The 26055-nt window shown below is 42.8% G+C and overlaps 1 protein-coding gene across 2 annotated transcripts in view; it reads right to left on the bottom strand.

Moving 5' to 3' along the window:
- Positions 1 to 26055, bottom strand: part of LOC144791256 (ephrin type-A receptor 3-like) — a 508479-nt gene that overhangs the window by 470778 nt on the left and 11646 nt on the right. The gene's annotated exons all lie outside the window — the stretch shown is intronic.

Genomic DNA, 26055 nt, shown 5'->3' with positions numbered 1-26055 from the left:
TTGTTGCACTGCGTCAAGGGAAAGGGCAGGAATGCGCCGTATTTATCTAATATGGCGCATTCCTGTCCTTTTCCCTTGCGCTGGTTCCATGTTGGCATCCTTGCCCCAAAGCAGGAACCCTTCCACCATGGTGCAAGGGTGCCTGTGTTGTAGGCAGAATTGTCTTTGTGAAGGAAGGGGCACATTCCTGCACAAAAACAATCCTGAGAAGCTTTTTCCTCTTTCTTTTCAGAATGCAGCACACATAGAAAGAGAAAAAACACTAGGAAAAATAAACATATTTCTCCTCATTATTCTTCCCTTGGGGAGGCGTATTTTTTTGACATATTTCAAGGTTTACATGGTCTTGTAAATCTGGGAGTGCAAATAAACCATGGAGTTGCGTGAGAACACCCACTCAACGCCCATGGAACGCCTGCGCAGGGTAGAGCAATGCAACAAATCGATTTGTGCTGCGTTGTGTTGCTCCATATTTTTGGAGCCACTCAAAGCGGCTTCGCATGGCTTAAAAAATATGACTTACGGTTTGTGTCGCTCTTGCACCACCACGTTGCAAGAGCGACGCAAACAGGGTCATAAATATAGCCCTCAGTTTTTTAAAGATTGTGACAAACATTGTATTTTTAATACCAGGGACTGCAATAGTACACACCTACACAAACCAGACCTACTTTGTAACAGCACATTGTGAAATCTCCTGCCTTCCCTACTGTTCTGCCTGGATTTGCAAATAGCAGAAATGACTATTTTATGCATGTGTTAGGCTCAAAAACAAAAACCTCAGATAAATCATTAAATGTCTAAAAGCTTTTGCAGGATTTCAAAGGATATTCATACTAAGCTGATATAAGTCACAAATATTTTGACGTCTTTCTGGAGAGCGAGGCAGTGTTTTTTTACATTTCTCCTGTTCTGTATGCAATAGCAGGAACTAATACTGTGAAGTAATGAAACCCTGCACCACTTCAATGATGGGAAGCAGCATTGGGCTCTCAAGGGGCAGTAGTGTGATGCAAGGGACCCATTTTCTGGTGCCATGGGTAACGTTATTTCATTGGGGGAAGCTTCATGCTGTTGGAAGTCAGGATGGTGGTGCTGGGCAGCATTTTGATGTCTGGAGGCAATATATTGCTGTCAGTGGGCACTGTAAGGGTGTTAAGAGTGGTAACAGTAGGCAGCATGTTGGTGTGAGGGGCAGGATAGTGAAGTTATTAAGTGGTGTTGTGATGTTGGGAGGCAGAATTATGGTGTTGGGGGAATCATGGTAGTGTCAGGGACTGTCTCATAAGTGACAAAGTTGTGAGGTTAGGTAGAAACATCGTGGCATCAGGGCAGTAATGTGGAACCAGTGAATTCACTGTGATGCTAATGGGCAGTAAGCACTGGGGCAACAAGGTACATTAGGCGATGCGGTGAGTGCAAGGTAAGTGGTTTTATTTTATTTTGTATTTAATTGTACTTATCCCGTCGTATGTCAACTTCCCTGCCCCCCACCCCGCACCACCCCGGCCTCACCGGTGTTATCTGTGCCAGCCGCCACTGTTAGGAAGCTAGAGAGGGAAACCTGAAAATCAACCTTAGAAGTCATCAATCGCAATCTGGGTTTCACCTAGATGCCCTGGGTCTTGAGGGTGCCCTGTGCCTAGCCTCATCAGTGTAGTAGGTGACAGCCATCAGGCCCAGGAGATTATGACAGTTAACCCCCCAGAAAGGCAACAAAGCTGACACACATATACATGCGAGCATTGGCCATTGACCATATTAGGGTGTGTATTAACCATGCATTCTCTGACGGGTGATGAGGGAAACATCCTTTACAACGCAACTTTTACCACGCAGTGCCTTTACGACGCAACTTTTACAACGCAAACCATTACAACGCATTGCGCTGGGGGGCGCTCTAGGATAGGGAATACGTTTAATTTACTATCCAACACCTTCCCTAGTGTCCACGGGGACTGGAGTTGGAATAGTAAATTAAACTATTCACTATCCAGCACCCCAAAGCGCTATGCGTTGTAAAGGTTTGCGATGTAAAAACCGCGTTGTAAAGGCATGCGATGTAAAAGCATGCGTTGTAATGTCATACATCCGGGTGATGATACTGGGGTAGGCTGTAAAGCAGACAAAAGCAAATATAACTGCGCTATTAATTTGTTTATACTGTTACTCAGAAGTTCCCGTTGGGCACTGTTCCTCAGAAAAATAATGTTTGTCTGGGTTGTTCAGGGTTTGCTAACACTGTGATGACTGCTTTCGTCCTCATACTGTGGGTCAAGCATACACACTCACATACGCACACACACACACATACACGCTCATGCGCACACGCACGCGCACACACACAGAGTCAGCTAATCAGCCACACTAATTATTAGCTATAGAATGACAACTAGTCGAACCAACCCAGCTTGCAAATGCATCCATGCACCAAGTAGTAGTGCGGAAGGATTTAGCGAGGTCAGAACTGCTGCCCTGAGTCCTGCATGATCCCTACTTGCGACAGGCTACTCTATGAATATGGAGTCCAATTGTGGGTGTTTTTCTTAGCAGCAGCAAATGAGGAAGAGAGTCTGATGAGAGGGAGCTGGAGATGAAGAGGCAGACAAGTAGAGTAATGGTAAGACATTCAGAGGAGGTTCAGAGAAGAACAAAGGCTGCATAAGGAGGAAAGCTTGTGCTGAAGAGGAGAAAACTGAAGGAAGGAGAAGGCACTATACCATTAGGGAAACAGAAAGAGTTTGAAGTAACTAGGTGAAGAAAAGGAGTGAGTGGATGTTTCCTGCTCATTTGGAACACTGTCCATTAATAAGGAGTATGTTCGAATATCCGGTACTGATCAGTATTTATACCCATCTTTGACAATGTTGTTCCATCCAAATCACACAGTCCCCACAGCTGGCCATTCTCCACGACATCTCAGATTGCCCCGATTTGTCAACACATGAACACCGCTGTCGACTTCGCTTATCACAGGAAAGTGTTGTACACTTCCCTATTGGTGACAGCCCTCCCTACCGACTCACCTATCAGCGCAATGGCAAACTAAATGTTTTTAAATACTCTGCGATCCCTTCAATGTGAGTGATAATGTACTCCATACTTCAGGTCACTTGTTGCGCCCCCACTGCCCCCAACCCCCAACCCTAGATGTGGCAATGTGTGAATGGTTGATGGCTGGCCTTGTTGTCCTTGGCCATGGCCTACCCTTTGATTCTGACTACATAAAGCTATTCTCCCCACGTGGCAACGAGTCAGTATCCCTTTCTGAGAGATTCCCCCTTCCCCCACTCTCCATATACTTCCCGCTACAGGCTTTCATGCTATATCCATAGAAGGCAACTTGGTAAGATAACTCTCTATGTTTCCCTACGGGAGATGCCCTGACCCACTGTGGGAACTTGTGTTATTGCCACACCTGTCCACCCCAGGTAACTGCTTTTCCCTTACCTCTCTTACCTGATTGTATGCTCTGAACCAGTTGCTTTTTACGGTGTTGATCTCCATGGCTGTCCTTTGGTATTGGACTTTTAAACAATACATAATAAATACAGGTTGCCAAATAAGAGTTCTGATCCCACACACAGTTTGCACAGGGATGGCAATTCTGGCCTGTGCACCAGTATCACACCTCACTGTCAGACCTGCTCAAAATGAATTGGGAGGAAAACGCAGTAAAAAAGGTGAAATATGTGGAACTTGGTGCATTAAATAATGATTCTGCATGTAATGCCCCATTTCCAAGCGAAAAACATGCAATAGGAGGTATTTATCACAAACTAAACAGTTTACTCTGTGATAATGTTTTTTTTTTATTACCAGACGTGGTAAATATCTCGTTCCAATTTGGACCATGTGAAATCGAGGCTTTAGTGGGACGATCTCCCTGATGCAGTTTTTTCTGTATAATGCTTTCGGCAACAGACACCAAACACCCTAATATGTCTTTTTAAATCCAATTCATTCTGGACACATGTTAATGGCCCAGTGTTCTCTAAAATACACTTTCTGACAACACTATCAGCATAAAAACTCATTAGGAGAGTACCCCTTCCTAACCTCCACAGTAGCGATGTAAATTAAATACTGTCCAATTTTTGTCTATACACAGGGCTAGAGTGTTTCAAAATGCACACCACTGTCGAAACAAATACAGAAAAAAATCCTTGAGAGATAATCCACATACCCCCTGCTAAGATTCCTTAAACGTATATCCAGTTTTCACGATTGTTATTTGTTACTGGCTTAAAGTGCTAGAAAATGCACCATTTTACAGAAAAGTATTCTAAAAAAGGACTGGTAGCACAAGTTGTGACGCAGTAACATTTTCTTGCCATGGGGAATTACTTTGTATCCTAGTCCGTCTTCCGGAATGACTTGGATGAATGACCTTGGTTTTATGAAGATGTATCTCTTAGGATTTGCCAATATTAATTTGTCCCGCCCCCTCATTTCATGACGTGAATGTTAATTGCTTCCTTCGCAGGATCCTGTGGCCCCTCCCCCCGGTGATGTGGACGCCTCCGACTAGGGACTGTGCAGGCCAGAAGCCTGTTGCCTCTCAGTGTGAGGAGAGATAGCATTGCCAGGGTCCCAGGGCGGGAAACGCGGCCTTCCTCAATCACTTGTCTCCTGTGGGTTTTTGTTGCACGTCACTGGGAAAAGAAAACGATCTGTGGATGTCAGCCAGGCAGAGGCTGACGAAGCTCCTGACAGCAAAGAGACTTGGGGACACAGAGTGAACGATTAAGGAGGAAGAAGGGTGCGTTGTACCTTGACCCTACAACTTCATGCTGACAGATGCACGCAAACACGAGTTATATGTGTTATTTTTAGTTATTTCTTTTTTTTTGCCTGTGGTCTACCTTGCTTCACCTGTGCAGCGTAAGCATGCGCATTTCAGATATTAGACCCAGGTACTAGCACACAAGGGAGGCAGTTAATAGGGTGAACAGATGGTGCCAGGTTATAGATTCCATTCCAGTTTTTTCAAGGTTTCATAAAGCAGTTATTTCCTGTTATTGTGTTCGTTATTCTATATTGTATTGATTTATGAAAGTAAGAAAGCCCAAACTGGGAATTAGTTGTTCTGGTAACAAGCAGCTGTTTGGTAAATATTGAATTTAAATATTTTTCCTAAGGAAAACCTAATTTATGTGGATCAACGAAAAATAGTCTTTAGCGTCCTCGCTGGTCTTTAGTATATTACTCAATTGCTGAGACTGATATCTGTGATATAAGTTCAATATCTATTTATTATATATCAGGCCACTATGGGTAACAAGGGCGAATAAGCCTGGAGCAATCAAAAGCCTACCATTTTATGAAAACAATTAATACCATTCATTTGGATGTTATAACCACTAAAACTTCGTATAAAAGTATTGTTCTTTATTAGAAGAGACACACTCAGTCACAATGTGGGACTAACTTCAGCACCCATCATACAGGAAGTTGCTGATTCAAAGAAGGCTTAATCTTTTTCCTGTTTTCTAAATAAAAGGTAAAGTAAAATTTCTCTCACTAGGTGGCAATGCCAGTTTTTGCCACAAGTCCAGAAATACTTGCACATTATGTTCTTTTATGATGACATGGTGACCCTACAAAGTAACTATCAAAACCTATGCCTGGCATATGAGAAGTCTGAAAACATTGTTTATGAATACTACAAATCACTATGCCTGTAAATGAATTGTTTCTTAGCAAATTTTGAAAATGATATAGTTTAGACATCACATTTTTAATGAAGTTTATTATGGCTTGTTTTGAACTCAAGCTTATTAAAATAAAAATAGTTACAAGATTGAAGATGTGTAATATGTAAGAGTTACATAAGATTCTTAAAGTCAGTAAAAGACAGATTAAATTGTTTTGCTGACTATGCAGATTTGTAGAGAATGTTGTCCTTTGACAATGTGGAAGGGATGGAGAACAAATGGTTCAGTCGTAGGTAATAAGCATTTCACATAGCAACAGATCAGATAGACCTTGCAAAACTGTAAGATCATAGCATAAAGGAGTTGCGTGCAATATATGCTAATAAAGCAAATGTAGTGATCTGCTGGCGATGCGACTAAAACTGGTGACTTGACAGTTTGAAGAAGGCCGAAGAGAGGCTGGCGTTGTTCATTTTCATAAACATTGAAGCTGAAAGGGGACTGACACTAAAGACCTGTGCACCTCCTGTCAGTGAAAAGGTAACCAATAAAAACGCTAGGAGGTAGCACAAGAGCAGACGTTGAATTAAGCCATTATCTGGTAGAATGGATACAATGTGTATCCATATTGATGGACAGAGAGATCAGAGCAAGAGATGGTAAAGATCTGCTCTTGGCTATTTCCAATGTATTATCTTGAGGCTCCCGCCCTTCCAAATTGATGAGATATTTCTACATCACTTTTCTCTCAGTGACCCTCAAAAAATCTCCATTCGCGCTTCAGCCATCTTGAAGTCTTGTTGCAGGTTTAATTAGTTTAGATATTTCATGTTTATCTACCCGGGGTTTAGTTACTCTATGACAGAGCCGACAGGGTATGGTGATATATTGTAGATGTTTGCACCAGACTTTGCACATTGCTGTTCCACCTTTCCCCACTAGTCTTCAGTCTTCACTCACCACAGCTGAGTGTCTGGCCTTTTTGTTTACCGGAATTACCACTTTTTCCTGAATTTAGCTATGTTATGTCATGTTGCCGTTATTTGTCTACACAGTGTGAGCGAATTAAGAATTTGAAATTATGACAACGTTTACCTCTGAAAATGTCTCAATAAAGAATTCTTTTCAAAAACAAAAAAGGATGAGGTAGGTTTAGTTTGAAATAAACCCTCTATCTATTTCTCTTTCTCTACATTTCTAGCGCTCTGTCTCGCTGTCCTCCTCTTATGGGTTAGAAATTTATTTTATTAACAACAAAGAAGTAACCATGACTAGCCCAGCTCCCAAAGTACCAATGTTGTAAACCTTAGGTTTTATGCGCATGGTTTGCACCACTTACTGCAAACATTTTATATTCAATTCTTACTTTAAAGGGCAGCTTTAATAAACTCCAGGGAGAGGCAAAGGGTGGGATCTTTTAAACTGCCCCAGTCACATGTCTCCCTAACAAAGGCTACCTACCAAAATGTGTACCTGTTCCAGGCTCTCGCCCACTGCTGAAGAGGATTATCAGAAGGAGGCCCCAGGCACAGGGGGTATCCTTCAGAGGATAATGGAGCCCTCACACATCGAAGTGTCATGCTTCATCATCGGGTTTGCTCCTCATCAGGCGGGCGCTGCAGTGCCCAACGGGCACCCACAATGAGGCTCTTTATTGGAGATCTTTTACTTATGTGAGCCCACTGAGATGTGCCTAATCCTATAGTGAAAGGTGGAGGTGTGGGTTGTGGTGCAGGGTGTGGTGAAACAAAATGAAATCAAATAAGCTGTAACGCCTGGACACTTTAATTCAGATTTAGGGGAGGTAGATCTGATTAAAAACAAAATGCAAACTAAATAAGACATAACATGTCAGTAGTAGTAGTAGTTATCTCATAGGGCTTTTGGGTGATGACTGGTGTACAGGAGCAGGCTGTTCCTATCAGTATCTTTGTTGAAACTTTTAGTGGTCAGTCTGACTTCGCAAGGTAAGATCTCTAAATCCAAAATGAGGATCCTGGTCTCCGTGATGGTGTATGTGAACCTCAGACAGGGGTGCAGGGAGTTAATCCATGTGCCGAAATTCTCGCACTGAGCAGGGGTGGAGCTGATGGGGCACCAGTTTACAAGGCCCCGTCAACTAAAATCTTTCCCAATTACCTGTATTACTTTGTATTGATTCCCGACCGGCTAATGCACATTTTAGTGGCAACGATCTCCCGTGGTCTTCACTCATTGTTTTGGGTGCTGAATGGGGAATACAGCGCCATGTTCAGTGTGCAGAATTAAAATACCGCTGTGATACATGCTGACCACTTGAGCAGCTTTGTTTGATTGTAGCATGCTTATTAGCAATGGGAAGTATCCCATGTATGTGTGAATTGGCCTATTTAAGGCTGTAATCTGTGTCTGTCATTTCATATATGTGTTGTCTGTGGTTTATCCTTCTTACAGGTACCAGGATCCTGTCCACCAAGGGGATGGTTTTGATTAACTGGTTTTGAACTTATCACTGGGGTTATATTGCCTTAAAACAATATGGGTGTGTTGATGAGAGTGCCTTGGGCTACTTTGCTTATGGTCTTCGTGAAATGCTGTGGATCCCTTCAGGGACCAACAGTGGCATGAAGCATGTGGATCTTCCCTTAATATAACAAACTTCTGACGGATTATGTTTTATTTAGTTTGCACTTTGTTTTTAATCACACCTGCCTCCATTGAATCTGATGAAAAAGTGTCCAGGGAGTTAGAGCCTATTTTAATTCATATTGTTTCACAACACCCTGCACCATATCACACACCACTACCTTTCACTATTGGATTAGGCACACCTCAGCGGAGCCACATAGGAAAACAATCTCTTATAAACAGCCCCCTTGAGTATTCCCTTCGGGGCATTGCAGCGCCCGTTGGATGAGGAGCAGCCTCGATAATGAACCATGACTCTTTGATGTGTGAGGGCTCCACAATCCTATGAAGGATATTCCCAGGGCCTGGGTTCTTCTTCCCATAATACCCTTCAACAGTGGAAATTAGCTTGTTTTGCACTAGAACCTTCAGTCATTGGCTTGAGACATTGTCAATCACCCTTAGGATCAGCCCTCAGGAGAATTTTAATCTCATTGTTTTTTAATTGGCTGTTTGGGGGTTCCCTTCTCCCTCCATTAGAAGACATCAGGGACTATTATACATTTGAAATCAATGAACTAGTGGCCCTGTAGCACTGGGAAGAGAACCCTGACAAAAGCATCTGAACATAACATAACAATGGTTGCTACAGAACATAAAGCTGTTTTTTTAAAATCTGTACCAGCCATTTTTCAGATTTTCTAGTGTCAATCGCCCCCCATTGCTGCCAGGCAAACAAGTAATGGCAACTGCAACATGTTTGTCAATTACAAGGCATGCACATGTTAGATTTGCACAACCATACAAACATCAAACCTACTGGGTTTCCCTATGCTTGATAACAAATGTGTTCACAAACAACATTGCAAATGGGCTGGCATGGAATGAACACCTGTTTGAGATTGCATTAATGTTAGAATACAGTGAACACACCAGGAGTAACTCAAAATTTTAGAAGGAACCAGAGAAAGCCTGGTAAGTGGTTCAAAGTGTGACCATGAGTTTTACTGCAAACAAATTAAACTATTTGCATTCAGGTCCTAAAAAAGCACATTGACTATCTGCAAAGGAGCATGGATTTTGCAGACTGTCACCAAACCCAGGGTAGGATTAGAAAGTCATAATACCAAATTGTAGTACTGGGAGGAGAAAAAAGGAAAGTGGAAGGAAGTTGACCTGCCCAAGAGAACATTGCTCCAGCAAGGAAAATGACATTGTGAGAATAGGCTGACAAAGAAGTGTAAATACAAAAAAAAGAGTATCTTTACTGCACAGTTATCAGTAAAATCAAGTACACTCCTGCTGGATCCGGAAGAGCAGCATCAGAACATCTAGAGTGTCTCCTTTCTCATCAAAGCCCCAGATTTAGAGATGAAAGAAATCAGGTGAATCGGGTGGCGTAAAGAAAGCTCCCTCTAGCCTCAAAAACCGGCAAATCAATATTTCTTGTAAGTAACATCTTCAGTGTTGAGATCTCCTTATAAAAAATGCATGAAGAATATCAAGGTACCCCTCTCAAAGCACACAAGCCCGAGAATTAGAGGAAAATAATATTAGAAGGAAGAGAAACTATGCGTACAACGTTTGCATTCGCATAGGCGTGAGGAGAAATCTCATTTAGGTGGGAAAGACTCATGTTGAAGGAAACAGAAATACCAAGCACAAAGGGATACTAAGGCCTGGCATGAATTATTCATGTGGATTGAACACCTTCACCGATTCAACCGTTGCTCTCTTACCAAAGATGGCTGCCTGCGAGACAGGATGTTTCATACACCAACATTCTAAGTGACATCAACTCAAGAGTGTTCTACAGATGGAGGAGTGGAAATCATGTAAAACATAATAACCAGGATACTACAGCGCCCTCTACGTGTAGCAGGTCATGTGCATGTAAATGCGCCTGTGCAGCGCTCCTGCGCATGTGGGTCATTTATTAAGAGAATGAAAGTAGGCTAATAGGAGCCCGCCAGTTGCCGGCTGACTGCGGGAGATTTCCATGCAGTTTATCCACAACTTACAGCGTTAGGGAGGACCCTCCTCCCCACTTCTTTTCATGTGCCAAAATAGCACAGTCTAATAAGCTGTTTAAGCATTCTCACAGTGCACCTCGCCTGCTCTTCGCTCTTCCCTCATCCTAACGAAAAGAAATCGCCTGGGGAAAGTAGTCTATCACTTTTTTTCCCCCCGCTCTGCATCTTACGCAAGACAATCCTTGCGTTTACTTACTGAAAATCTCTCCTGTCCCTACTCCTAGGATCCACCTTGTCTACGGGCAGAAGCAGATTTACCTACACAAAGCGTAGGCAGTCGCTGGTGGTAAATACAATAAAATTAATGATGGTTACAGCTATCCAAAATGTTTTATTTGAAACTAGTGACTTATTAATTATACATATATGAAACCACTTAATGCATTGTTTGCATGATGCTAGGAGCCTAATGGTAACATCCGTTAGATCATCGTCAAAGATAATATATAGGGGATAAAGAACCCCCTGCTGTTCATTATAAGGATATTGCAAGTCACAGAGGAGTTCCATGACTATATAAAGGTAATAGGCAGAAGAGGGTGTTCCTATATAAGGTTATGCAGCTCTAAGGTGACTTGCAATATCCTTATCATGTACGGCAGGGGGTACTTTATTCCTTATAGTGCATGGTCACTCTTTCAACTTTCCCACAACAGAGAGCATATTTACAAACATGAAGAAACAATTAGAATCTCTAGTGCAAAATTAAACACATCTAAAAAGCTGTTAGTTGTTTTTACAAAAGGATATTAGAATCATTTTACTTAGAGTAATAAAAAAAAGTGCAAGAACCCCAATATTTAGAAACTTCCAGAAAGATTCTAGCTTTTCTATAATGACCTAAGGAGTGCAAAAAATAAGCATGTTGTGTCGCGACACTCCAGCCAAGTGTTCTCCGCCAAATTGAAGCAGGTGAGCTGGATGCAGTGCCTTCTTGCAACGTGAGCGGCAGAACTCACACGGCAGCACCAGGGGGCCAGCACTTATAATTTCCACATTCACCTTGCGCTTGGTCCTTCAGCACCCGCCTGCCAGAGGATTTACTTAGCCACAGGAGGAACAGGCAGTTCATTTTGGGATATCTTCCAGACCAGTCTTCTTCCCAGAATCCCTCTGAAGGGATTCTGTATCAGCCTCCGTAGCATCCCATTCTAAGATGGCTGCCACGGTTCCAGCTCTCATACCATCCCAAACAGTTATAGAGGTGTTTTGTGATTCTGTTTCTTCTTCCTCTCCTAGGCCTATTTAAGGGAGGCTATTCCTGTCTTCCAGGGCGTTGCAATGCTTCTACTGTTCTTGTAGGGTTCTCTCACACCTGGATTCAGCTTTATGCTGTTCTTCAGTTTCCAGCCTTTTCCTGTACTTCACCCTCCCTTGTTCCTGTGCCTGGTTATCACTGTTTCGCAATCTGTCTGATTCATCTTGTCCTCTGAGTCTTCACAACTACTTCTTGGACCTCCATCTTTGTAGGAGGTGCTTTGCCTGCAGTTGTTTTCCTCCTTGGAGCTGCTTTTGGATGGCACTTTTCTACTGGGTGCTCACTTGTGTCGGTGGCAACGTGGCTACCAGAAGGGGTCACCCTTATCCATGGCATGCCAAGATCTGGACAAACAGATTTTGAACCCGCTCGGAAGACCCCATCAGAGTCTACATTGTGACATGTTGCCATAAATATCCCCTTTCTGCTTGTGACTATACAGCTAGAAAAACAGAGCAGAATCAAAAGCAACATTTCAGTTTTGTTTCTTAAACAGCTCCTTTACTTATGCTCTGTGGCCTAGCCTGCCTTTCCCCTTTGCAGCAGGCATAATTGCCCTAGAACTCAACTATAATCAGTTATTGCAATTGAGTTCTGTCATCTAGGCAAAGGGGTCCATCACAAGTCACCCATAAGAAATTAGAAACAGGTTTTTATACAGGGATTGAAGAATCACATGTAATATATTAGAATTATGTACATGCCATAATAAACACTTTCAATCTGTCTCCCTTTAACCCCTTCGATGCTCATGACGGAACGGTTCCGTCATGAGCGACGGTTGAGCTGTGCTCATGACGGAACCGTTCCGTCACGACCACACCCGTTTCTTAGAACGCTCAGCACAGCGCGAAAATTCGCGCCGCGCTGAAGCGGTTAACTTCACTATCCCTCAAAGCTAGTTTTCCATCTTCTGCTGTTATTGTAGGTAATTGTACCAGAATATCGTGGTCTAAAGATAATTGACAAACATATCTCAGGTTGGAGCTAATAAAATAAAATCTGCACCCAGTTCAGTGACATTTTAGTAAAATGCATTTGCCACCTTTCCCAGAGAAAAATACTGGCCATGTGTCCATCTTTAGCATCCTGCAAATGCCCAGACATGATTCTTAAGTAGAACTTTATATGAAATTATCTGTATTCATTTTTAACAATGGCCATTCTGTCTAGTTTACATAGTTACCAGTAAGGGGTCAATTCAATTTCACAAGTCTTTATTTCGATTTTCGAATCAAGTCAAGTCAAGTCAAGAAATACTTTATTCGGTTCAATTTACAAAAACCATAAAAGTACACAAGCATGAAAAACTGGTCCACAAGTCAATAGTGATAAAATACAGCGTAAAAAGCGTACCCATTGAGATATGCAACACATAATGAAAAGAGTTTAAAAACAACAATATATATGGCAATCAAAAAAAAACTCATTATGAGAAAATTAAAAAAAAACTTGGTTCAGGTAACAATGGTCGACATTTGTGAAGGGTCATCTAGGACCAGGTGATCTTTTTGCTAAGTCTCACCGCTATGGTTAAAAATTTGGCCACGTTATAGATTTCCCAGATTTCAGCTAAAAGTTGAAGGTACAACAAAGCTGGCTTGACTTGCCTAAAACCTTTCCCTTTTAACAAGGGTATGATGAACTTTTTCCTAATGCCTTTAAAGTGCTCACAGAAGAACAGAAAGTGAACAGTATCCATAATCGAACAACCGTCACATTTGCACAGATCTAGGTCTCTACCCTGGTCCAGCCAGGGCGGCCAGAAATTAGTAAGTGAATCTTGTTCAATCGGAACTTAGTTAGAAGATACCTGTGGTTGGAGTTGTTAACAACCTTAAGGTAAAGTTCCAGATCGTGGCCAGAGGAAACAATCAATTGATGGGTCCTGACAGTGGGCTTTAACAGCTTCCTGCCTTCTCTATCCATTCCTCTGGTCAACAAAAAAGTGTTTTTGACCCATTTCAAATCACCTTGCACCAGACTCGAAGGTTTGTTAAACAATTCAGGCCGACCCAACTTCTCGCACATCTGTTGTACATATTTCAACCAAGGGATCTTTTCCCAGTGATCTAGCATTAGGCAGTCTTTTAAGATTTCATGATTCACTTCAAGCTCTAGATTAAGCCAGACTGATATCCATTTTAAAATGGGAGCCATGGCAATTCTATCCTCCAAATAGTCCCGCCGCATTCCTGGTGGACAATGAAGCTTGCCGTGGATCTTGGGAGGGAAAGGAGCGTTTTTAAAAAATTATCTTCCGTAACCTGAAGCGATGTAGCTGACCTGAAGCCCCACAGGTCAGCGCCATACATAGCGATGGCAGTACATTTGGCAGCATATACTTTTAAAACTGCCTCAATGGGCTTCACCCCTAATTTACGTGAAAAGCCCAGCACCGCAGAAATGGAGCGTGCCAGGGCTGTTTTTTTCTCCAATATTTGTGGGTGCCACGTAGAACATTCATCAAATACAACCCCCAAATAGGGAAATCTGGGGACTCTTGACAATTTATGCCCATTGCAGTACAGTGACATCACATTTTTTTTGGCCTTCGCTTTATGGCCCACCACCATGACATGGGATTTACCAAAGTTAATACTTAAATCAAGATTGTTCATAAAAAAATTAAAAGAGTTCAACAGGCATTGAAGTCCCACTGCAGTTCTGGCTAGGAGAGCGGCGTCGTCCGCGTACAGTAAGGCTGGCAGTAGGTATTTCCCTGCCCTCGGGATGTCCTTACACGCTGCGCCCAGGTCTCTACCTAAGTCATTTATATATAGTGTAAAGAGCAGGGGAGCGAGAATGCATCCCTGCCTTACACCATTAATAATACTAATTTTTTCCGTGCAGTTCCCCTTTCTGTCGTAACGGACCATAGCAGTAAGGTTCCTATGGAGGTCAGCTAGGAAGTACACAATATTTGGATCTATTCCAATGTTAAGGAGCTTGCCCCACAACTTGGATCTGTTTACTCGGTCAAATGCCGAGGACAGATCCATAAAGGCAATATACAGAGATCCTTGCTTAGCTAAAGTGTACTTCCCGATAAGCAGTTGTAAATTTAAGCTTTGGTCAATGGTACTGCGCCCCTTTCTGAAACCGTACTGTAGAGGGGAAAGAGTATTAGTCTCCTCTAGCTAATCGGTCAGTTTACCTAAGACCACTCTCCCTAAAACCTTGACCGCAGAGTCAATGAGGGATATCATAAAAGACATTACAACAACTAGACATATTCAAATTTAAAATTGCCCACTGTTATATCAAAAAAATAAAGTTTTAACAAAACAACTTGTAGCTACCACTAGGTGCCGCATCAATTGTTGGCCAGTAAGGGGTCATTAAGGCAGCTGTAGAACACATTTTAAGGTACTTTCTTCTTACATTTTCTGTTTAAAGATGTTCTTGTAAGGGGAAAAATAAGCCTTTAATTTATTTTCCTAATTTTGTACTGGCATGGAGGTTAAAATACTGGGCATGCAGGTATAAAACCTGATTTCATTTTCACAAAATGAGTAAGAAAATAGTGGACCCTTAAAATTTGGAATATGGGGTTTAGTATCAATTCAGTACAAATGATTACGACCTGGGATGCTTTTAAAATGTGCCCTGGTCATGGTACACCAGTTTTCCTTTACCTTCTCCATCCACTCACTTTCAAAGTTGGTAAAACGTGGGTCATTGCAGTGATTCCCAATGGTTCTGCATCTGTACACTTGCAGGGTTTTCTGTCGCAACTGACAATATTACCTCATTAGTGCCAATATTTCATCACAAGTGCTAGATGGCATTGCAATTAAAATGGTTTTCTTGGAAATTAAAAATGTATACCATTTTTCTAGCAAGCTTGAAAAATAGATCAGAGGTCTTCAAACTGGCAGGGCATGCTGGCATGGGGGTCTGTGGTGCTATTTTATGGGGTTGTATGTCTCTCAGCAGAGTTAGAGGAGCAACATAGAGTTGCATAAAGTGCCTAAACGCCTCGCCATGGGTAGTAAACGCTGTATAAATGAAATTAACATTGCCATTGATCATAGGGCACTTACCAGCGTTTGTAAAGCTTGCCTGGACGAACAACCATGTTTAGTGTGGTTCCAGGCTGTCTTTAGCAATTCCTTCAGATTTGACCTGAGAGTAGTGGAGCGGCATGATGTCCCATCAGTCTGTCACTGGCGCCCACCCTGAGCAGCCCCACCCTTTGCATGGACTCCTGGGGGCTTTAATAATAATATTAAATAATATTAATCCACATTTGTAAAGCGCGAACAATCACCCATTGGGGTCTCCAGGCGCTGGGGGCCGTCGGGAAGAATAAGCAAGCTATTGCCCAGAGTCACATGGTGCTGGGCTAACCTGCCGCTGGCGCCGGGGATCGAACCGATGTTGGCCAATGGGAGAGAGGTGGGCGTGAGCTCCCTCTGATGCTCTACAAATACAGTGAGGAGACGGCCTGATGAGTAGCACACAGCATTGGCCCAGGAGACAGGATGAATAGGGGGCCTCATTGTGTTGTTGGTAAATAAGAAGATGACACTGCCTGCTGGGGTCCCAGGTGAGTGGTGTAGGGGATGGGAGCAGATAGAACAACTCCTGCCTGTTGCAACATGTCAGCTCACCTTGTTCCAGAGAAGAGAAACATACCCTACTGGGCAAATCTTCTAATAAATAAACAGGACTAACAGATCTCAGATGTGTTGGCTTTGAAAAACAAACAAAAGAATCGCATCTCGAGGTTACTGCAGCAAGAATGGACAGGAGCAGCAGACCTGTGCGGTGGTTCTTTACCAATGGCTCTATTTGCAATACTTTGTTCAGTGAAACTTGGTAAACACACTGAAAATGCTACACATTAGAAAGCACTTTTTGAAGAAAGGCAGCTCTGAGATCTGTTTTTTCTGTCTGCCAATGGATGCTGACTGTGTTGCAATGGGGATGTGAGCATCATGCACACATCTCATTTCATCTCCTCTAGGGCTGGCCACCCTTCAAATGAGGGCCAATGCCCCAGTAGACTTCTATGGGCTCTATATCTCTGAAAACCTTCCTCAAAGGGCCATTTACATTGATTTCAAAGGGATCACCATCCAGAACTACTGAATCTCAAATTTCCATTCCATTTGCAAAGAATGGAAGGTATGCATCATGCCCTATAAGTTGAAAGATGTACATTTTTGGGGTGTCATACACTACATATGCTTCCTTCATTGGTCATTTAGGGATACATAATATAGTACTGAAATACAAAAATAAATTACTATAGATTTTTTTACTTAGAGTTTATATTTCAAAGACTAAAAATATTGTTGTTGCAAATGGCTCCTTTTTTACCTGTCTTAGTTTATTAAGCCATGCTCTTCCTTCCCCACCACCTTTCTGACCATAAAGCTTTGGCATGAAAACATTTGGTTCAAGGGGAACTTTGAAGAGGAAACTTTGAAAACCTCTCAGCTAGATGGATATATATTTTTTCATCTCGAAGCATCATAAAGGGGAGCAAAAACGCCCAATTTTAATATGAAACACCAGGGGCTCAAAAAAATGTCAGCTACCAGCAGAGATTGCATTATTCGTGAGAATTAGCAGATGAGAGAAAAGTTTTGCTCCTTCACACACATCTAGTAAAAGAGGCGTAAACCACACTTACGCCACATATACAGTCACTGCTCCACTCACAGGAGCAACGCACAGGGCCAGAAGATTTTGCTAAAATTGCATCCATCACTGGGACATGAAGGAATGCTGCTTTTCTGGAACAGTTGGCAGTAATGCTGTAAATTGCTGGGAGATTTGGGGGAAATTGGACCAATTTCAGGTATGAAAGTTTGAGTGTCCATTTCACAGTGATAGTACTTATTTTTTCAATCTCGAAAGGGTGAAGGGATGCATTGGCCTTATTCATCTTAAAGAGGTTTAAGATGGGGAAAGAAAGACAGATGGAGAGGGAGGGACTGGGGCCGAGGAGTTTAAGGAGGAAGGAAGATATAGATCATGACTTTCTGATCTCCATTGCTTGGTAAATTCTAAGCCACTTATGTGGCATTAGTTACAACAAAGTAACTAGGTGGAAAATCTGGCATTTTCGATTACCTCATCGTCCCTTCCCTCGCTTCCATTCATTGCGACATTGGGGGAGGGTCTTTTATTTGTGAAAAATCACGTGGTATGGGTGTGTGGGGAAGCAATCCTGCACACCCACCATTTGTTTGCCTATGGACCACTACAGGGCCAAACATCTTGAAGGGGAAAATTCCTTAATTATCAAACCGATGCCAAATTGTGCGACTACCCCAAAACGCCATCTTGCTGAATCCTGCCCAGCTTGCTATACAAGGAGCCTTCACCAGGGCAGAAAGATGCCGCCGCCCTGTTGTCCCAGTCTAGTGGGCATTTATTTTTTCTTCGAGGGACCTTCGTGCTGTTCTATTGTTGGGGCTAGCACCTGGAGATCTTCCCTAAGTTGATTTGGCAGCCTATAACCACACAAGAGAACTACAGAGAAGAAGAGGTCTAGTGCGCCTTGAAGCCATTTGTCAGCACTTTGCTATGACTGTGGCACACCTAGCACTCTACTATGAGGTTTTGGGTATCTTGGTGACCAGTCCCGAAGATTTCTTCCAGGGTTCTGAATGAGCAGTTTCCGAAGTCACCCATCACCGCAAGCATTGAAGACTTTCTGCTGAAAATAACTTAGTTACTTTCAAAACTCTATTCCAGAACTTCTTTGCAAAGCTAAGTCCTAAGGTTTACACGTGTGACCTTGGTCGCATTGGACAACCCATGTTGAGACATCCTCATTTTTCTACCAGTGCTTGGCGTCCCTATGGAGTTTAAAGGACCCCAAAAGAATTCCAATTTAACCGGGGGTCCAACTGACTGGGCAAGTAAAAATTATTAATGTTTTAATCAATATTTATCTTGCCTACTTTTAGTGTTTTTTATGAATAGATATATATTATCAAATAGTTTGGCATGGGCCTTAGGTAATTTATATTTTGGCCCAATTGCAATAGCTCTTTTTGATTTCTGCACTCACCTAGTACCTTGACATAATAAGCCTTCTGAGCTCAGCCTGTGCTACCTAAGGTAAGTCAGGGAAAACCGCTAAAATCACATTTCACTTAACTCTGGACATGGATGTTGAAGGGTCTTCCACTGACCCAGCATTTCTGAACCTGCTCTACCCAAGGGCGAGCCATGTTATGTTATACATACAATATATCCCGAGCAAAATCAAACAATGTACAAGTCATCAATCAAAATAAAGCATCATATTCCAAGTTAGGTGTCAGTCTTCTTCTTTAATGTTCAGAACAGCATCTCTTTTCTGGCTAACTTGGAATATGATGCTTTATTTTGATTGATGACTTGTACATTGTTTGATTTTGCTCGGGATATATTGTATGTATTCTTGTTGATGTGGTTTTACTACATTATATGGTGACGGTTAGATAGACGTCATCCCCATCCCTAGTAGCAGCCCTAACAAGTTCCATCTATTACTGTTGACAATAGAGCGCAAGCATATTTCTATTGCTCTTTTATCATGTTATGTTATATTGAGATTTGGAGAGCACATTGTTTGCCCAGTATGGGCATCTTAGCGCTAGGACAGAATAAACACACTCAAACTGCAAGGCTTATGAAAGTGTCATAGTTTAAGCACTGACTAGAAAACAGATATATATGCCTTTTGACTCTTTCTGAAGCAAAGGTGGGTAAGAGAATCTCGGAGGGAAACCCCTATTTACCTATCTAGCCAGTTTGCCACAACTTGCTCCCATAGTCTTGCTGTTTCAAATCATCCTAAATAGCAGGCGTTAATAGTAAACCAACGTAATTGTATTGCATTAATCGACCTTACAAAGATGACAGGCTGAGCTGGCCCACCAGGCTGCTAACCTGAGGCGTCCATGTTTCACATAAATCTGAGCAGCAGCTGCGCGAGCCCGCTGGGCTGTCTTTGCAGCGCATATGCATGTATGTATACATTTATTCTCTTTTGAGCAATTAGGTCAAGTGCTTATGAATATTTAAAGTTTGAGTTCCCAAGGGGGCGACTTGTTTGTGGCTTGGAGAGTGAGATTCGTACGTCACTTCCCCTCGCACCTCCCCCCCCCCCCCCTACTTCTATAATACATGGGGAGGCCGCGCGGACACTACTGGACATGGAGAAATCGCTGTTCATTAGGCGCGGCGTCCGGGCTGCACAGACATCTCTGGGGCCTTGTTTGCTAATTGTGCGCGCGCTTTATCTGATCCTACGGTATCTGTGCTGCGTCTTAACCCTTCAGGGCTTAGAACAGCAACTCTGTATAACCGAGCCCGAAAGGGAGGCTGGTATAGAAGATGGCGAGGAAGCTCAGTCGGTTGAACTGCTGCTGAAGAGATGTGTTTGCAGCGTGCTACCCACGGGTTAGAGGACCACTCAGCATTTCATCCTTTAGGCGCAAATAGGCTATTGCTCGAAAGGCTCGTCAGTCAGCATTATACATGCTCTCTGCTTTGTTAGGTTGGCCACTCGAGCTGTCCTGCGACCTCTAGTTTTCACAAATAGATCTTTTTACTGTGGCTGCGGCTTGAGTGGAATCTTTTAGCCGCTATTTTATCAATAGATGATATTTACTCTAAACGTGATGCCTGAGGGCTCGTCGGTGTTGTTACTGCTTAATTAAATGCCCGAGTGGGCCTAGTTTGAGCTTGATTAACCCTAAAGTAAAGGATTCTTAACTTTTGAAGGGCTCAACAACTCAGTGGGTTAGTGGTTCCTCTGAAGAAATATGCATGTCAATTGCAGGTGACAGGTGTAAATCAGATACTGATTGGTTTACTCAGTAATCCTATCTAGATACTTAAAATACCTTTCTTTGGGTTGGGTTAACTTGTTATCGTCTTTTTAGGGCATAAAAGATACACAGTCACACTGCTGCTGCATACTTCCTTGGGGCGGGCAGACCTGATAAGAGATAGAATGTGCCCCCAAAGCATTTGGTCATGATATATATTAGGGGTCTGCAGCATAACTCCTGGTGGGACAAAAGCATGACAGATTTCCAGGATATACACATAGGATAAATATAAGAACACTCAGTTTAAAGTGAACGTATCAGTTAAAACTGAGTGTGTTCATATATATGCCATGTGGAGTGTCCAATATAAGTCAAGGTGGGCCAAATCCATGGCAGGTTTTTGAAATAACCACTGCTTTGTCAGCCAGCCAGACATGCCTGAGAGATGCTCAGACATCCCAGGTATGTCTCGCCCTATTTTTGGGGTTCAGTGTCATCTATATGACGTTTTAGGAGGGCAGCAAAGCTCAAGGTGGGCTAATATCAACGTGTAGGATAGTCTAGAATAACGCAGGATGCAGAATTTAGGAAGAGACAGGGATTAATATGAAATTTTGAAAGTGTAGATTAACTTTAGCAACATTCTGCAGTGGAACTATGTGCAAGTCAATATTTAAAAATTAAAACATGCATAAAAATGCAAGAAAGTAAAAGCCTGTTCAACACAGATTGCCTTAAAGGTACCCCAATGATTCTATTGTGCAAGAAGGAAGCTAAAAAATAATACTGAGTGAAAAGAAGGTGCGATAACTCTTTGATTAACCACTTCGACGCTCATGATGGCTCCACGCCGTCATGAGCCACAGGCGGCGTGTGCTCATGACGGTGTGGAGCCGTCATCAACTGCTGCTCCGCCCACCCTCCACCTGCGTGTCACTAATTCCCTGCCTGTGCGGGCGAATTAGTGAGTGGGCGGGGTCATGACGGCTCCCAGCCGTCATGAGCACAGCTCGCCCGTGACTCATGACGGTGTAGAGCCGTCATGAGTAAGGGAGCGCCGCACTCACCCCCAAGCCCCGCACAAGCCGCAGCCAAATTCGCGCCGTAGTGATGTGGTTAATCAGTACTAGTACAGTGAGTAATAACAATAGCACTTGTGCTAGGGCAATTTTTCACCAACACAGTAGTGCAAAGCATTTTGGAACTAGTCAGGGGATGCCTTTCTTTATATGGAGGTTGTTTCTCATGCTGCTATTCTATTTATGCGTTAGTGGTATGCCAGGGTGTGGGCCAAAAAGGCTGGCAAAACAATAGTGTTTATAAAGTGATTTATCTGTCAAAACCACACAGCATTTGGCCCATCAGCTCTGCAATAACTTGTTCTACTATGATATACACACACACACACATATATATATATATATATCTTATATAGATACATATACGTATATATATATATATATATGAATTTATTTCCATAGGAAAAGCATTTTTTATTTTGCTAATAACTTTGGCGCCATTAGGCGAACCTTCACGAAATTTTCAAAACTAGTGTATCCATCACTTCAGATGCTGTCTAGAAAGTTTTGGGGTGAGTCATTAAGTGGGGCCCGAGAAAAGGGGATGGTCCCAAAACGTGTTTTGCCCATGCAATTTCCCATAGAGATTTTAGACAAACCTCTCAACTGTATTACACCAAATTTGGCAGAAAGCTAGATCTTAGTCCAGCAGAAAGTCTGCTTTTTGTAATTGTGTGTAAATCTGAATTGGAGTTATTAAAGAAAAAAGATTCATGTATATCTAGAGATGCGGATCCACTGCAAATCTATTGCAAAGGATCTGCGATCCATATACCAACAGCAATGTAAATGTATTTCGATTTATATAGCGCACGAATTACCCAGGGGTCTCAAGGCGCTTGCTTAGGGAACCCGTCCTGGTATTCCCCTGTGAGATACCCCAGCAGGGTATTCACAAGGTGAAAGACAGGCATCCCGCCGCAAGGGGCCGTAGTGGAGATTAAGCAAGCTATTGCCCAGAGTCGCAGAGTGTGACCCCGTGAGTCGAGTAGGTACCGGAGCGAGAATTGTCAAGTCCGTGGAATTTTTTAGACCGAGACCCGCCGAGGCGGGGAATCGAACCCTGGTCCACGGCTGATCTCAGCTTCCGGGTCTGCCGCCTCTAACCACTGAGCCACGCTTCTCTGACCACAGCTTGAGGGAAAAATGGCAGCTGCCATTCTGTGAATCAAGACACGGTTCCCGGGGGAGAAAATAAGGTAGAAATAGGATAGAATGGGTCAGGAAAAAGGTATCTGACCCCTGGTTGAGTGATAGAGGGGAACTGTGAGGGACCCCTCATAGGGAAGAAATAGTCGAAAAACGTGTGTGCGAGAGTATTCGAGGATCCACTTTGGTGCTCAGTGCGCCCCCTGTGAATCCAAGGCGGACCTGTGGATCCAGAACCCAATTAAAAAACACATACACTCACTCACAGACCCACTTACATACTCTGTCACACACCCACACAGCCACTCACACACCCACTCAGAGACACTGAAAACTACCTCTCGCACACCCACTCAGACACCCGTACAACCACTCACACACTTAGTAAGACACCCAAAATCCACTCACAAACCCATTTACATACTTATACAGCCACTCACTCACGGACCCAGAAAACCACCTATACATCCACTCACAAACCCACTCAGACACCCACGTACACACTGATACAGCTACTGACACACCCAATTATAGACCCACACAACTGGTTACACACCCACTCACACACTCAGCACATACTCACACACACTTACACACTCACACAACCATTCACAAACCCCTACAGCCAATCACACACCCAGTCAGAGTCCCAGAAAACCACTCACACACCAACACAGCCACTCAAACACCCACTTACAAACCCAGAGAACCACTCACACACCACTAAGATACCCATTCACAAACCCACCACACATTCACACACCCAGTTAAACACACAACCAACCAAAGGTTACAGGAGCATTATCAATATTCAATAACATTAAAAAACTTACAAATTCACTGAAGAAAACAAAGGTTACAGGGATATTATAGCTGGGAAATAGAATTAAAAAAAACCTTACATGGACATTATAGTTAGGTTCAGGTTTTACACACACGAAAACATAGAAATTCAGCAGTTATATTTACCTGATCTAACTATAACTTTTGCCCCTGCAGTGCAATGCTTATGACCTCACATATTACATCACTCATGAAATAGCCAGTGACATCACGCATAACATCAATGAAGACATCCTAAATTCTTTTTTAAATGCATCTCAGACCAAAAATTGACATGATGGTGCATTTTCAGGCTAAAATATAGTGCAAAATGACACATTTGCATTTTACGTAATTCCGCATAATTTTATCAAAAATTCAAGTAACTACATGAACTCAAATTACGCAGATTTCGCATACCCCCCTACTTAAAGTGCAAATTGCTGCTTTTGTCGAGGGTGTATGTAGGTGTGTAGTTTTTATATATATCAAAACTGGCTATAAACAAACAGAGTACTATACAGTAGGAAGCTGAAACAGATTAAAGGAAAGCAGAAGGTAGTACTGCGGAGAGCTAAAGGAGGGAGACATGGGGTTGGTGGGAAATTGAGGGGTGTAACAGTTCTCTTCTGAGATGGTGCTAGTAGGAACGTTAAGCTGCAGCAAGGTGTGGTTAGTAGAGGGGAGCTGAGTTTTTGTCTAGGAGTGGGCTTGAGTGTTATTTTTGATGGAATTTCATGAAAATGATGTACAATTTTGCAGCACTTGCTGGCATCTCACATGAAAACTGAACGGGATCATAACACATACGCATTGTTCAAAACGCAGGCAAGATACCAATAGATGAGTTCAAGGAGAAAATATTTCCTGATAGCAGTTCAACAATGAAATCTGTGAATTTTGCAAGATTTCGCTATCTTACAGCAATTGCAAAGGCATATTGTCTTTTTCTTGAATTGGAGGAGAAATGGTGCTTGGCAGGCTTGGAAGGGATGCTTGAAAAGGTCAGCCAAAATTAATTTCTGTTTTTTGAAATTCTTAGTTTCAAGGTTGCCACTGTGTTATCTTACACGGCAATCCTGTGATTCTGACCTTGTATGCCATCTCTTGTGGGCGCCAGTGTGTAAGGCTTTGTATATTATGCAACATGTTTTGAAGGTGATGTGAGGGAGGAAGAAGGAGTCAGTGTGGGTATCTAAGTGTTGGAGTTTCCAATGGTGTCTGAGATTCTGACCAACAAAACATCACCTCCATCAGGGCGGGACAGTGTTAGAGGTCTGACTGACTGAAGTCATCTTCTTACTAACTGCATGGTGGTGATGCTGAGACTTAATTGTGTTGTCCTATTCAGTCAGTCAGTCAAATACACTTTATTTGATTTGTTAAAATCATAAAAGGCATAAAAGATTTACATGCATGCATATAAAATAGAGTGTTGTCCTATTATAAGCACAGCCAACAGCCCTGTGCCTGAACTCTTCTGGTACCGTGCATCCTATATCCGCCATATTGAGAGGATTCGGTACTTTTCTATAGGAAACATGACAGCCCTCCTGAACATACAGGTGTTATCTTTTGAAGAGTGACTAGTCTCGGTCAGTAGTGCTGTTGATGCCCAGTTGGAGGTATAGCAGCCCTGCTGGGAATTACCAGCACTGTCTCACATGAGAACCCCGTAACACTTAAACGGCAAGTGCTTTCCCATTAGTGGAATATACGCTGTATTAAATAATGCCAGTACTGTGCCTTTAGCAATATAGGAGCACTGCTGAGCAGCCTCAATTCTGTCCAATTAGCAGAGTGTGAACCCAGCTAATAGGTGCCAGTACTGTCCCATTACTATATAGCAGTTCCCCTAAGCAGGGCCAGTACTGTCTTGGTATAAGTACACCAGCAAAGCAGAGAAGGCCAGTGTTGCCCCTGTAGGGATGCAGCTGCTCTGATGAGCAGGATTGAGTCTGCCCCATTATATGAATATCAGCCATGCTGAGCAGTGCTAATGCTGACATATTAACACTATATTAGCCCCAGTGTGCAATGTTAGTGTTGTCACAGTGCTAACACTTCAGCCCTGCTGAGCAGTGTCAGTACAGCCCCGTGCACTGCTGTCACTGTTCAGTACTGTCCCATTGCGAATATAGAAAACCTGCTCAACTGTCGAATGGTGTCCTGTTAAAGTACGCAGGTCCTGCACAGGCGTGCCAGCACTACCTAACTGGATGCCCATATGCTCAGCAGAGAAGCTCTGGTGGGCCTCCATTTGAAATAAATGTGCACTGCTCTAAAATTAGGGTGATGCAGGGGTATTCTGGGTGTAGAAGAAGCAGTGGTAAAATTTGACTCTGTAGGATTAAAGGTGTGACAGCCTTGATATGAAGTTTGGATGCCTTCCCATTAGAAGTGACAGCACCACGATGGGCAAGTGCCAATAATGACCCATTATAAGTGCAGCACCCTAAATGAAAAGCACTGGTGTTGTTTCAGTTCGCAATAGAAATCAAAACTATAGCAACTACAGAAATGTTGCTGTCCCATTAGTAGGGAAGTTGTCATGTTAAGAATTACCAGTGGCATCTGATTAGAATCATAGTCCTACTGAAAAGTGCTGGTGCTTTCCATTAGCATTCTAACAACCATGTTGAAACATGGTAGTGCTGTGTCCTT

The sequence above is a fragment of the Lissotriton helveticus genome, chromosome 11 (genome assembly GCF_964261635.1).
Source record: "Lissotriton helveticus chromosome 11, aLisHel1.1, whole genome shotgun sequence".
NCBI classification, from domain to species: Eukaryota; Metazoa; Chordata; class Amphibia; order Caudata; family Salamandridae; genus Lissotriton; species Lissotriton helveticus.
Note: the sequence above shows the minus strand (reverse complement) of the source record. Positions and strands in the feature narration are given on the sequence as shown.